We start from the raw sequence: 14,300 nt of genomic DNA on the forward strand, positions 1-14,300 counted from the left end.
TCTAAAACACTTAGACAATCTACAGATGGATTCATGACAGTCTTGCCTCAATACCTACCTCCAAAGTATGATCGACTGTGGATTGTTTGAATAATCTTATTATTCGGGAAGTAAAAACATGCAAAGTGAAACACAAGAATAATCGAATCCAATATGGTCTCAAAACTTTTGAATATAAATAGAACACCTTTTATTTAATCACCATATTGATTACACATCATCCATTGTATAATGTTTCGACTAATCAACTTAATGCTTGAATTAAAACAATAGTTATACCATGCTCCAAGCATGCACACTATGTTTTCCTATGGTCCTTTCTTTGTGAAATAGATCAATTGAACACATCTTCAATGAAAGTCATTTCACAATTCCAAATCTTTGTCACAAGTGTTAGATTCTCAACTATCATGCAATGGTTCCTTTTGTAATGTCGAGGTACAAAAGTCACAGAGACTTTGCCAATGATATTACAAAGTATTCCTTTGGAGATTGTCACAAGAATAATTCTATGGAAGTGAAGTCTCAAATTCAAAGTACATTCCTTTGAACATCCTTCTTCCATAAAAGTTTCTAACCTACACATAGATTCATAATATCCATCTTCCGTTATGGAAACATTTCCATATTTGCCATATGACAACTATGACAAACAAAAATGTTTTTGCTTTGAAAGCTCAGTCAGTCAACTCAACTCAGTGTCAGACTCATTCCTGCTATCATTTAGCACAATTTAGAGTCTGTTTGAGCGTTATGAGCCTAGTACACTTAAGGGATAAGTGTTGAGATTTATCTGTTAAAGCCACAGTACAAGATTCAAGCCTTAAACTCGAACATATGGAGTTTACGGCCATAAACATGGAGTTTACGACCGTAAACTCAACACTGGCCGTGAACTCCCCTATATAACCTCATAACCTTCATTTTTCTTTCATTATTTCATTTCGAACTCAAGAACACTCCCAAATCCTCTCAAGTATCATCCCGATTTTCATCCTAGATCATCAAAAGTTGTAAGTGTTCTTCTTTTAGATTGATGTTAATCCTTCTTAACTAGCATCATCTCATGATTTCATCCATGAAAATCTTGTTTTCATAGATCTTCAAGTTTCACAAAGAACACCAAGAACACACACTAGTGTTCTTGGCCAAAATCAACCATTTCAAGCCTCTATATCGTAAGTACTCTTTCCTACACTTGATATCTAGTTAGGATTCATGCTTAGAGCCTTGAAAACATAAAAAACACAAGGACAAAAGGAGTTTACGGCCAAGCCATCTCCCATGGCCGTAAACCCCTCTAAGTGTGCCATTTTGGACCTTAAACACATCTAGGCTCTTGTTTATGTTGGGTTTTGAGCATTCTAACACTCCTAAGTGTACATGCAACCCTAAATACCTTGGATCTATGTTTTCTATATTATACATGCAAATATGAACATCCAAGGTATTATACTAATCTAGCATACAAAACAATGACTATAACAAGATAGAATACATACCTATTTGATGTAGAATGTCCTCATGAAGCTTGAGTGCCTAGTACCCCAAGTGTGACACCTCAAATGGTTCACAGAACACCAATTTCTTTTGGAATAACCTTGAGAGAAATGTAGAACCCTTGAAATCGGCTAGCCCTTCTCTCTCTTCCATTAGCGTCCGATTTTTCCAAGAGTATGATCTTTATATAGTGTTACAATTAGGGTAAACCTTAATTGTCATGGCTTTCCATTTCCTTGGATCCATGGGTTCAAATACACCATGGAGCATCATATGGGTTTTTTTAACGCTCGTGTTTCTAGGCTAGACATTAATATTGACATAATGGTCTAGGTTAACCTTTGTAACTCATTTAGAAGAAATGAAAAGGAATTATGTGAATTTTATGTGAATTATGTGTTTTATGCTTAATTATTAGGATTTAATTAATTAAGAATGAAAATGAGCGTCAAAAATAAATATTAGATAATGCTGATATCTTTACATAAAGTTGTAGTGGTCGAAACAAGGATTTCTAGGATATAAAGAATACCAAAATCCGAGTTATAGCGAATAAGTTATGACCTGTCGAAGTTTCGCGACAAAACCGGCATGGTGCTGAATGTCGTAAAAAGTGAGTTTTTGATAAACTACTTTTTAGCCTTAGTAATCTAAACGAAAGTCGTAGTATTTGTTAAACCGAGAAGTTCAATAAAAAGAACGCCCAAATCTGACTTCGTATGAGGAAGTTATAATTTTTCGAAGTTTCAGCGTAGCAGTAGACAACTAAAAACTCAAATTTTATATCGAGCGATTTTTAGCCGACACAACCTAAACGAGAATTGAAGGTCTCGTCATTAGTAGCACAACGGTAAAATGTCTGACAAAAACGGACGTCGGATGAAGAAGTTATGAATTTTTAACGGATTTTCTTATCGGTGAAGCCCAGAAAATTTATCTTTTCGGTTTCGAAGCCCGACTTTTGCAGAGCCCGGTTTCTCAATAAAACTCCCGGTTTTATTAGAAACGATCGTTTTAGGCAACGATGTGCTGCCCGGTTATCGTTAAATCATGTGAGTGTGTAGTTACTTTCACCTTACACATAGAACACAGAGAACGGTAAACAATTAAAATAAATGCTAATATTATCTAAATAAAACAAGTAATAGAAAATGGGTTTTCTCTAGTTTTGCAAGACTAGAAACTTAAATACTTTACTAACACGCAAACTAAGCAACTAATAGCTAAGAAAACAAAGATCAACTTAATTCAATGATTAAAAAGGCCTTCTGTTTAGGTTCGAATCATTTGTTCCCATGGATGATTTTATGGTAAATATATCGGATTAATTCTTCATTGGTTACCGACTAAAGTGATTAGATTCACATTCGCTATAGCTAATCCTTAGAAAACAGATCAATTCAAGCAATGGCCAGTTGTCTAAATTAATGAATTTCCTAGTTTGTTGATTCGGGTTTAGAAAGACTTGTGATTAGCTAATCAAATTGGTGATTCAATTTACCTCTTGTTGATGGTGTATCACACAAGCTCACACATTAACTTACCTATCTTCAAGTTAATTCTAGTTTCACATTCATTATTCCTAGACATACAACTATGTGGTCACGTAAATCATATGAAATTAGCAACTAAGAGATGTTCATACAACTTAATTACTGATTTATTAACAGAAGAATAGTTATTGTTAACACATAAGGTTCTTTAACAAGCTTAATAAAACATATTCACCAATTAAAATTAATCTTAATCAAATAATCAATCCATGTTCACAAATTCATCTACCTAAATAGAAGTTATGAGTTTTTAGCTCATGATTACAGCAGAAACAAGCACAAAAACGAAATCAATTGGTAAAAACATAGTTCAAACAAGAGATTAGGTAAGAGTAAACTTGATTTTGACTTGATTCTCCTTAAAATTGAATGTAGGGTTGATTCCCTTGCATCCTACGCTCCAGCATCACCTTTAGTCGACAATTGGCCTCCAAGGGTTCACCTCTATATCCTAGGGTATCGATTTGAAAGTCCCTTTATATAGATTTTCACAAAACAGAGGCTACTCGGCGAGTCCAGTGACCTACTCGGCAAGTCTGTCACTTAAAACCCGTATACGGCAAGTCAGCGCGTCCAGAATTGCGAAAGTTCGATACAACTCGCCGAGTAATCGACCCTACTCGCCGAGTAAGTTTCAAATAAGCATTTGCTCAAAACACTAAAGTCGTCCGAAATTGTGTCTACTTTTCAGAACATTTTGAATCTCGTCAATCGGAGTTACGGTTCATGAGATATGGCCAAAACACTGACGAGGGGTCAAGCTGTCCAGCAACATCCTTCTTTCTTCAAAATCCAAGATCCAAGCCTCCAATCGCTAGTTCCGCTTTCTTTTCCATCCGAGCATGTCATTATTGCTAAAAAATGAAATTATTAACTAATTAAGCACCTTTTGTTCATTAAATGAGACAAAAACAACATAAAGTATTAAGATAATGCATGAATTTTATAACTAAATATGCCCATATTAAAATACCCCACACTTGACTTTTGCTTGCCCCCAAGCAAGATTGAATCTTATCACATTAGAATCACATCGGACAACTCCAATCGAACCCAGCCATTATGCCAAGACCACAATGCATGCATTTGTGTCTAAAATTTTCCTATGGAACCCCCCATACTCTAAATACTCACAATCCTCATAAACATTCGCCCACTTTTTCCGAACAATGCTCATTTTATGCATCCCTCCGAATCCATCCGCAGAAAACCTCCTAACCTCAAGGTATTTTTGGTTGAGCAACCCAAGCATACATAATCTAGACAACTACAATTTATGATACCACTATGGAGCTCTTTTGGAATTCTTCACTTCTTTGACATTTGATCTTTAATTTTTGGGTATCTTCAACTTTTGAATTTCTTCAAAATTTTTGAACTTTGAACTTCATACTTTAACTTTGATGCTCCAAAAATTCTTCAAACATTTTCTTGTAATTCTCTTTTTTTTCTATATTTATTTATTTTTTATTTTACACGTAACTCACTTTTTCCACTCAAAACCCTACATGCTTAAGCAGGGGCGCTCAACTTCAACCTTTATTGGTTAACGATAATAATTTTCCTGGATACATTTCTGGTACACGATGCTAAACATATTGCATCCTTCAAACTAAGCGAGGTCGTGTTTTTGTCCCATGATTTCACTAGAATAAGGAAGCCACAAATGCACTAGAACGTATATAGGCTCAACTAAACATTTGGGTCTTCATAAAATCATCAAATATAATATTAGCATGATCCCTAATTGCTTTACCAAAATTTTCTAAATTAGCCCTAGAAATTTTAATGAGCTAAAATTTCAAGATTTTCAAAATTTAACTAATTTAACCAACCCCCTACCCCACACTTAATTTATGCAATGTCCCCATTGCATATTATGCAGGATAAAGAACAATAAAATAAAGAGGAAATTGTAACAAACTCCCCTGAGATAGTAGTCGCGAGGTTAATCTTCTTCATGTAAAGCTCCATCTTCAATTAACTTTAGACATGGGAACAGCTCTTCCATGCCTTGGGTGTCAAGTATCGTGAAGTATAGCTCCAAATGTAGACGAAAAAAAACTCTCGGAAACGCTCGGAAAATGTTCTTCAAAGGTGTAGCCAATTGTCGTATCAAATCATCAGCTTGAGAGACAAAATAAGGATCAACTCATCGAGTCTATAGGGTGGCTCGCTGAGTTGTAGCGTAATACTGGCAGAAGTCGAGTTTTTATACTGGGACTCGTCGAGTAGGTAAGTGCACTCGCCGAGTCCATCGTTGTATAAAGAAAATGTTTCTGCTCCAGGTCCGATTCTGATATGTGTGGGGAATATTAAATTGATACTTTCCCCATTTTTTCTTTAGTAAATGAGCTCTTAATAACCTCTTTCATCACCGAACTCGTAACTAGACTCAAAACTTCGTTTTCTCTCTCGCCTAGACTCGATTCTTTCCCTAGGTTATCCTTGACTCTAGACTCTTGCATGCATCCTTACACTCAAACTGAAAAGATCAAAAACAAATACCAAGTAATAAAAAAAACATCAAAATAAAAATCCTAAATTATCCCTAAATACTAGAAGTTTAGAAAGAAAAATAAAAGCAAACTCTAATGACGGGTTGCCTCCCGCAAGCGCTTCTTTTTGTGCGAGTCTTTAGCTGGACTCTCAACTTAATAAAATTCTAATAAATTCGATGCCCATCCATCCATTGCATTTAATATTTTCTTTGTACCAAATTGTAAAATTTGGCTCTTTGATACTAAAATTGGCCAAACAAGTTTGAATACATAAAACCCAAGAATTCTGACAAGGATTGGGACTGGTTGGATACTAATCAGAAATGGATCGCGCTTCAGAACTTTCTCCAAAGTTGGAATCGTCAGCCCATGCTTCGAAACACAAACTGAAAATACAAGGGGCCATGTCGTGGTAATGGTCAAACCACGAGTTGGTTCCTGCAATTCAGCTTGTTCTTGTTCTTCATCTGACCTCTCTGCTAGCAATCTTTCCAGCTCCTCCAAGTCTCTTTCTGTATTAAATTCTTCATCTTGTAACTCAGATGTCCCTTCTGTGTTGGGCAAGATGTTATCTAACCATCTTCCAAATTTATTCAAATCTTTATCTGAGTCATACTCCTCATCTTCTTGCTCAATTTCCTGTACTACATCCTCAAGAAAAGCATCAAAAGCATCAAGATTTGGAAAAAACATAATAAAATTAAAAATAAAAATTAAAATTAAACTATAAAAAAAAATCAATAAAATAAAAATGATAACAATTAGCAAATAAAGTTAACTATTTGAACCGTTCCCCGACAACGGCGCCAAAAACTTGATGTGTGTGAAACCAACTAGTTTTAATCCTACTAACTTAGACACAAAATAAACACACGAAAGGCAGTGTACCTATCGATTAGTAATATAGTTCAAGCAAGTAGGGTATCGAACACAGAGAACGGTAAACAATTAAAATAAATGCTAATATTATCTAAATAAAACAAGTAATAGAAAATGGGTTTTCTCTAGTTTTGCAAGACTAGAAACTTAAATACTTTACTAACACGCAAACTAAGCAACTAATAGCTAAGAAAACAAAGATCAACTTAATTCAATGATTAAAAAGGCCTTCTGTTTAGGTTCGAATCATTTGTTCCCATAGATGATTTTATGGTAAATATATCGGATTAATTCTTCATTGGTTACCGACTAAAGTGATTAGATTCACATTCGCTATAGCTAATCCTTAGAAAACAGATTAATTCAAGCAATGGCCAGTTGTCTAAATTAATGAATTTCCTAGTTTGTTGATTCGGGTTTAGAAAGACTTGTGATTAGCTAATCAAATTGGTGATTCAATTTACCTCTTGTTGATGGTGTATCACACAAGCTCACACATTAACTTACCTATCTTCAAGTTAATTCTAGTTTCACATTCATTATTCCTAGACATACAACTATGTGGTCACGTAAATCATATGAAATTAGCAACTAAGAGATGTTCATACAACTTAATTACTGATTTATTAACAGAAGAATAGTTATTGTTAACACATAAGGTTCTTTAACAAGCTTAATAAAACATATTCACCAATTAAAATTAATCTTAATCAAATAATCAATCCATGTTCACAAATTCATCTACCTAAACAGAAGTTATGAGTTTTTAGCTCATGATTACAACAGAAACAAGCACAAAAACGAAATCAATTGGTAAAAACATAGTTCAAACAAGAGATTAGGTAAGAGTAAACTTGATTTTGACTTGATTCTCCTTAAAATTGAATGTAGGGTTGATTCCCTTGCTTCCTACACTCCAGCAGCACCTTTAGTCAACAATTGGCCTCCAAGGGTTCACCTCTATATCCTAGGGTATCGATATGGAAGTCCCTTTATATAGATTTTCACAAAACAGAGGCTACTCGGCGAGTCCAGTGACCAACTCGGCGAGTCTGACATTTAAAACCCGTGTACGGCAAGCCAGCGCGTCCAGAATCGCGAAAGTTCGATACAACTCGCCAATTAATCGACCCTACTCGCCAAGTACGTTTCAAATCAGCATTTTCTCAAAACACTAAAGTCGTCAGTAATTGTGTCTACTTTTCAGAACATTTTGAATCTCGTCAATCGGAGTTACGGTTCATGAGATATGGCCAAAACACTGACGAGGGGTCAAGCTGTCCAACAACATCCTTCTTTCTTCAAAATCCAAGATCCAAGCCTCCAATCGCTAGTTCCGCTTTCTTTTCCATCCGAGCATGTCATTGTTGCTAAAAATGAAATTATTAACTAATTAAGCACCTTTTGTTCATTAAATGAGACAAAAACAACATAAAGTATTAAGATAATGCATGAATTTTATAACTAAATATCCCCATATCAGTAATTCGGTTGATTGATTGATGTTTAAACAGAATAAAATTATGTATTGTGGGTTGAAAACCCTATATGCTCACCAGGCTTCCAAGCCTGACCCACTCAGCTGTTTATATTACAGGTAGAGGACCCCGAGCATAGTCGGATGATGATGATGAGTGAATTTTGGATTATAGGCCAGTAATTACAAATAACTGTCGTAAGGCTTATAATGTCTTGTTTATGCTTTTGATCTGTATCGGAACATGACATCCTGAGGTTTTGATATAAAAAGGAAATGATATATTTCTTAAAGAAAGGTTTTGACAAACTTTTATCATATTTTGTTTTGGGACCAATTCTGCAACATCTTTTATAAAGATTTCTTTGATTTGATTTTAAAAAGCATAAATGAAATCGGTCTTTTCTGGCCGAGAAATTAGGGGATGTCATAGTTGGTATCAGAGAATTAGTTTAAGTGAACTAAGAAATATCCTACGATTTCTAGACTTAAACTTAGAATGCTAAGTGATGATTGTGAGATGAGTGTCTACCATAATTTAGACACGAGCACTAGTTTGTTTTAGGAAGGATGCCTAAAATGCTTCTATGTGCTAAATGTTTTGTGTTATAGCTATAATGATGCTATTATTTGTTCGGATCTATGGTCTGTTGTCGACCGGATCTGGAAACCTTATGTGTGTAGGATTCTAAACGTATGACTACGATATTGGAACTAACATATAAACGTTTCGAAGACTTAACATCTAACGAAAATGAAGATCTAAATTCACCTACGATTGGTGTATAGATCGAAATGGCGAGTACTCAAAGTGGGTTCGGAAGTGATAATCCACAGCCTGAGCCAATCACGATGACTGGAGTGCAGGCAATGGTACGTACGATGTTAGGTGAACAGATGGAAGAAACAAAACGTTTACTTCAACAAAGTAAGGATGAACTTATTGTGCCAGTACGTTAGGCATTTGTTCTTGAGGCAACTATTAGGGTTGCTAAGTCTATTGAGGAAATGATCAATGACACAACCACCAACAAAGTTGAAGTTGGCAAGAAGAGGAAATTTGAGGGGTCTTCAAGGCCCAACAAGATCAACATATCATCAAAGTTTGGCAAAAGAAGAGATAAAGGAAAATGGTGCGGTATGTGCAAAAATAAACACTCTAGGAAGTGTGACGGGAAGGTGAAGTGCTTTAAGTGTGGAGAAATAGGGCATTACACCAATAAGTGTACGATTCCCAAGCAGGTGTGCTATGGATGTAAAGAAGAAGGCCATATTTCTAAGAAATGTCCAAAGAACAATGAAGTAACAAGGCCAAGTGCACCATCAATGCCAAAGGAATTTCAGGATATCTTTGACAAAGCGATTAATAACACTAGGAAGTAGAAGTCAAGAATTGATACCTGAAGATCAAGTTACGAAGTAGTAATGTGAATAGTAACAAGTAGTTTAGCCTATGAGAGGTGTAGTATAGGGTAAACTTGAACCTTTGTGTAATCGTTTCAAGAAAATAAAATAAATCCTGGTTTTGTCGTCTGATGAATAGAATGGCTGGTGTAATTTTTGAAGTGGTCCCAATCATCTGGAATTTCCATCACCAACCAAGTTGAAGTAGAGTTGATCATTGAAGATACGCGTGAAAGAAGTCCTAGTGGAGTCTAGGAAAATTTTATGATTAATTGGACACATTTGTATGTGTTAAATTGTTTTGTGATTTTAGGACTTGGGGACTGCGAGACAGTAATTGGGACGAGTATGAGTAGGTGTGAATAGTAGTAGAGATCTATACTACTGGAAGCACAGGACTCGCACTTGGATCAAGGAAAGTCACAAGGTTACCAAAAAGCTATTATTTGATTCCGTCTTGTTCTAGTCTGTCGTTACCATCGTTTCGGTAATGACTAAGAAGATGATTGTTATTCCGACCTTAGAGGTTATATCAAATTGAGTCCGACTACGATGAGTTTATTATGTGGTTCAGAGAACCAAGTTCGATGTAACATTTGACTTAAGCTAGAAGATTGAAATGAAAGATGATCAAAGCGATCAATAAAACTATCACACTCATTGTTAAAGAAGTTGGTAGTTAGAAATGATACATGTTGAACTGTGATTGTATCACATTAGAACATGAAGGAAGGTATAATTTGTTCTGAAATTTGTCCCTAGGAGATCTGAGTGTAAGTAGTGCAGTATACAATGAGAGATCATTAGAACATGACCCATCGGTCTGTTACAATAAATGAAGGAAAGTACTTATTCCAAGAAGAAGAAGGAGTCCTCAATAAGGATTTATTTTGTAACTCGAAGGTTACAATCGAAGGTCCTATGAAGATCTGAAGCTTTCTAGAATTAGCTGGATATTATCGCTGATTTATCCAAGGCTTTTCTTCAATCGCGACTCCATTGACAGCTTTGACCCACAAAAAAAAAGTTGTCTATACTTGGAATGAGAAGCATAGGAAGCTTTGAGAAGTTAAAGAAGATGCCGTGTGAAGCACCGACTCTTTCGTCACCTAACGGAGTTGATGACTTCACAGTTTATAGTGATGCCTCTGGAGTTGGGTTAGGTTGTGTTCTGACCCAAAGGGATAAAATGATAGTGTGTGCATTGAGGCAATTGAAAGAGCATGAAAAGAACTACCCCACTCATGATCTGGAGTTGGCAGCGGTAGTATTCGCCCTAAAGATAGGGAGTCACTATCTTTATGGTACTAAATGCAAACTTTTCACTGATTATAAGAGTCTTCAATATCTCTTTAATCAGAAGGAATTGAACATGAGGCAACGACGCTGGCTAGAATTACTCAAGGACTATGACTGTGAGATACTTTACCACCCTGGTAAAGCAAATGTTGTTGCTGATGCTCTCAGTCGGAAGGTAAGTCTTGAAAAGAAAAGGGCCAAGAGCATTGAGAATTAAAGTTGTCTTGACAATTGTGAAAAGTATAAAGAAAGCTCAAGAGGAAGCTTTAGAGAAAAATGACTGAAAGAAGGAACGTTTGGGATAAAACGTTGGTGTTTGATACAAATGGTCAAGGACTGGAGGTATTCAAAGATAGGATTTTGGTACCTAGGATGGGAGGAATAAGAGGTCTTCTGATGGAAGAAGCTCACAAGACCATGTACTCGATTTATCCCGACAATACGAAAATGTATAGAGATCTAAAACCCTATTACTGGTAGCCGACGATGAAGCTCGAAGTTGCTAAAGTATGTGGTTGAGTGTGTAACTTGTGCCAGGGTTAAGGCACAACATTAGAAAACGTATGGGAGTTTAGAACCTTTACCTGTACCCATGGGTAAATGGGAAGATATCACTATAGATTCTGTGACTAAACTGCCCAGAACAAGGAACGGTCACGACATGATTTGGGTGGTCGTTGATCGCTTCACTAAGAGTGCGCATTTCATAGCAGCCAATGAGAAATGATCTATGGATAAACTTGCGAATTATTATGTGAAGGAAAGTGTGAGGCTTCATGGTGTTTCGTTAACGATTGTATCCAATCGTGACAGTTGTTTTACCTCAAGGTTTTGGAGGAGTCTATAAGAGGAATTGGGTACCAAGTTGTGGTTGAATACAGCTTACCATCTGCAAACCGATGGTCAGAGCAAATGAACGATTCAAACGTTGGAGGATATGCTGAGAGCATGTACCCTAGAATTTCAAGGTAACTGGGATGAACACTTACCTCTAGTAGAATTCACCTATAATAATAGTTTCCACTCAAGTGTTAAGATGGTACCTTATCCCGCTTTGTGTGGGAAAAAGTGTCGGATGCCATCATGTTGGTTGGAAGCTGAGGAAAAGCAGTTTATGGGACTTAAAATAGTCCATTAGATTGCTGAAAAGTTGTAAGTAATTAGGGAAAAAGATGTTAGCTGCTCAAAAGAGCTATGCTGACAAGAAAAGACAACCGATATCATTCGAAGTTGGAGATTCGGTTTTACTTAAAGTCTCGTCGTGGAAGGGACTTATAAGATTTGGTAAAAAGGGAAAGTTGAGTCCAAGGTTTATTGGACCATTTAAAAGTTCTTCAGAGGATCGGAAATCAAGCTTACAAGCTAGAATTACCAGAAGAACTAGAGGGTATTAAAAATACCTTTCATGTGTGTTATTTGAGGTAGTTTACGGGAGGTGTGCCCAACATAATTCTCATTTCTGAATTAAGATTGGATGAAAGCAAGAGGTTAATTGGTGAACCTGAGGCAATCGTTAACCGTAAGACTAAGAAGTTGTAACGTAAGATAGTCGATTTAGTGCCTTTATGTTGGAAACATATAAATGGGCCAAATCCCACCTGGGGAACGGAGAGTGACATAGTGAGTCGCTACCCGTAGTTGTTTGTCATTGTGTGATTCCGGAGACGAAATCATCCTAAGGGGGAGAGAGTTGTAACGCTCGTGTTTCTAGGGTAGGCATTAATATTGACATAATGGTCTAGGTTAACCTTTGTAACTCATTTAGAAGAAATGAAAAGGAATTATGTGAATTTTATGTGAATTATGTGTTTTATGCTTAATTATTAGGATTTAATTAATTAAGAATAAAAATGAGTGTCAAAAATAAATATTAGATAAAGCTGATATCTTTACATAAAGTTGTAGTGGTCGAAACAAGGATTTCGGGGATATAAAGAATACCAAAATCCGAGTTATAACGAAGAAGTTATGACCTGTCGAAGTTTCGCGACAAAACCGGCACGGTGCTGAATGTCGTAAAAAGTGAGTTTTTGATAAACTACTTTTTAGCCTTAGTAATCTAAACGAAAGTCGTAGTATTCGTTAAACCGAGAAGTTCAATAAAAAGAATGCCCAAATCTGACTTCGTATGAGGAAGTTATGATTTTTCGAAGTTTCAGCTTAAAAGTAGACAACTAAAAACTCGAATTTTAGATCGAGTGATATTTAGCCGACACAACCTAAATGAGAATTGAAGGTCTCGTCATTAGTAGCACAACGGTAAAAAGTCTGACGAAAACGGACGTCGGATGAAGAAGTTATGAATTTTTAACAAATTTCCTGTCCCGGTCTGTTAAAAATAATAATAGAAAAATTAAATTCAAATTGGCCAACGAAGTCTAAACGGAAGTTGTAGAGCGTAATTTTAGCTACGCGTGCATATAAAAAACGTCAAAAACGGAGCTCGTATGCGAAAGTTATGGATTTTAGAAGTTTTTGCACAAAAAATCGAGAAAATTCGCATAGTCACGCTTTTGCCACGTGTCCTCGCCTCGCATGTGCCACATGTCCGAAATTCTGATGAGTCACCTCGCATGCAAGACTGCCCCGTGTCGCCCCGTTTCCTCTTCTGATTCGACCGAAGGGAGGCCCAATCTGTAGCTCACAGCTGGACCGAGCCTTGCACCACCTAGCCTTCGAACCTCGCATGTGGACCAGTAGACCGCGATCCAATCAGAAGCCTCCAGCGAGGCCCTCGCACGCGCAGCCCATGTGCGAGCACCTGCGCACCCTTGTCTGCGGACCCCACCTCCCAAGCCGACTTCGGACCTTATAAATAGAAGGGGATCTGCGAGCCTTCTCGGGTAGATTTGGATTTTTGCCATTTTTCACCCCTTTCTTCATCTTTTCTTCACCTTAACCTTCCCCGAAGCCCCGGTATCGATTGTAACCCTCGAAATACGCCACGAAGTGCCCGTGAAGCCCATAAAATTTATCTTTTCAGTTTCGAAGCCCGACTTTTGCAGAGCCCGGTTTCTCAATAAAACTCCCGGTTTTATTAGAAACGATCGTTTTAGGCAACGAAGTGCTGCCCGGTTATCGTTAAATCATGTGAGTGTGTAGTTACTTTCACCTTACACATAGATATGAAGTATTTTACATAAAATATGTGTTCTGTGAATATATATTGTTTGTTTATTTGAGATGGGTGTTGAAGGAATGATTTATACATGGTTTTAAATAATTTAAACTATATATGTATTTTTATCTACGAAAAATGTTGGGTAAAACATGGGTAGATGAAATAGTGAGTATGATGAAAGGTGAGTTGGATAAAGGAGACGATCAATAATATTGATCATGAGTTGAGGGTGAGTGGTGAAATTTGAGAGAATCACTTACCCAAAATGTTGGCCCCTGTCATTCAACAGAGTATGGATGACAACCATGGACTATTCTAGACAGTCTGTGGAACACTAGCAGACCCGCAACCTGTAGGTGTAATGAACTATATGTTCATTTGATGTACTCTAAAAACCCATTGACATGTATTGCAGGAGAGAATACCTGTAAATAATATTGTCGATAAATGAGAGTTATGGACTTAGCACATGTTGAATAAACCTTGGCAGCTATGGAATTAGTGCCCGTTGTATAAACCGTGGTCACGAGGTGACTTTGTGTCTATTCCTTAGGATGAGTCCTTAG

The sequence above is a fragment of the Lactuca serriola genome, chromosome 5 (assembly GCF_051521515.1).
Source record: "Lactuca serriola cultivar US96UC23 chromosome 5, Lser_US96UC23_V15, whole genome shotgun sequence".
NCBI lineage: Eukaryota > Viridiplantae > Streptophyta > Magnoliopsida > Asterales > Asteraceae > Lactuca > Lactuca serriola.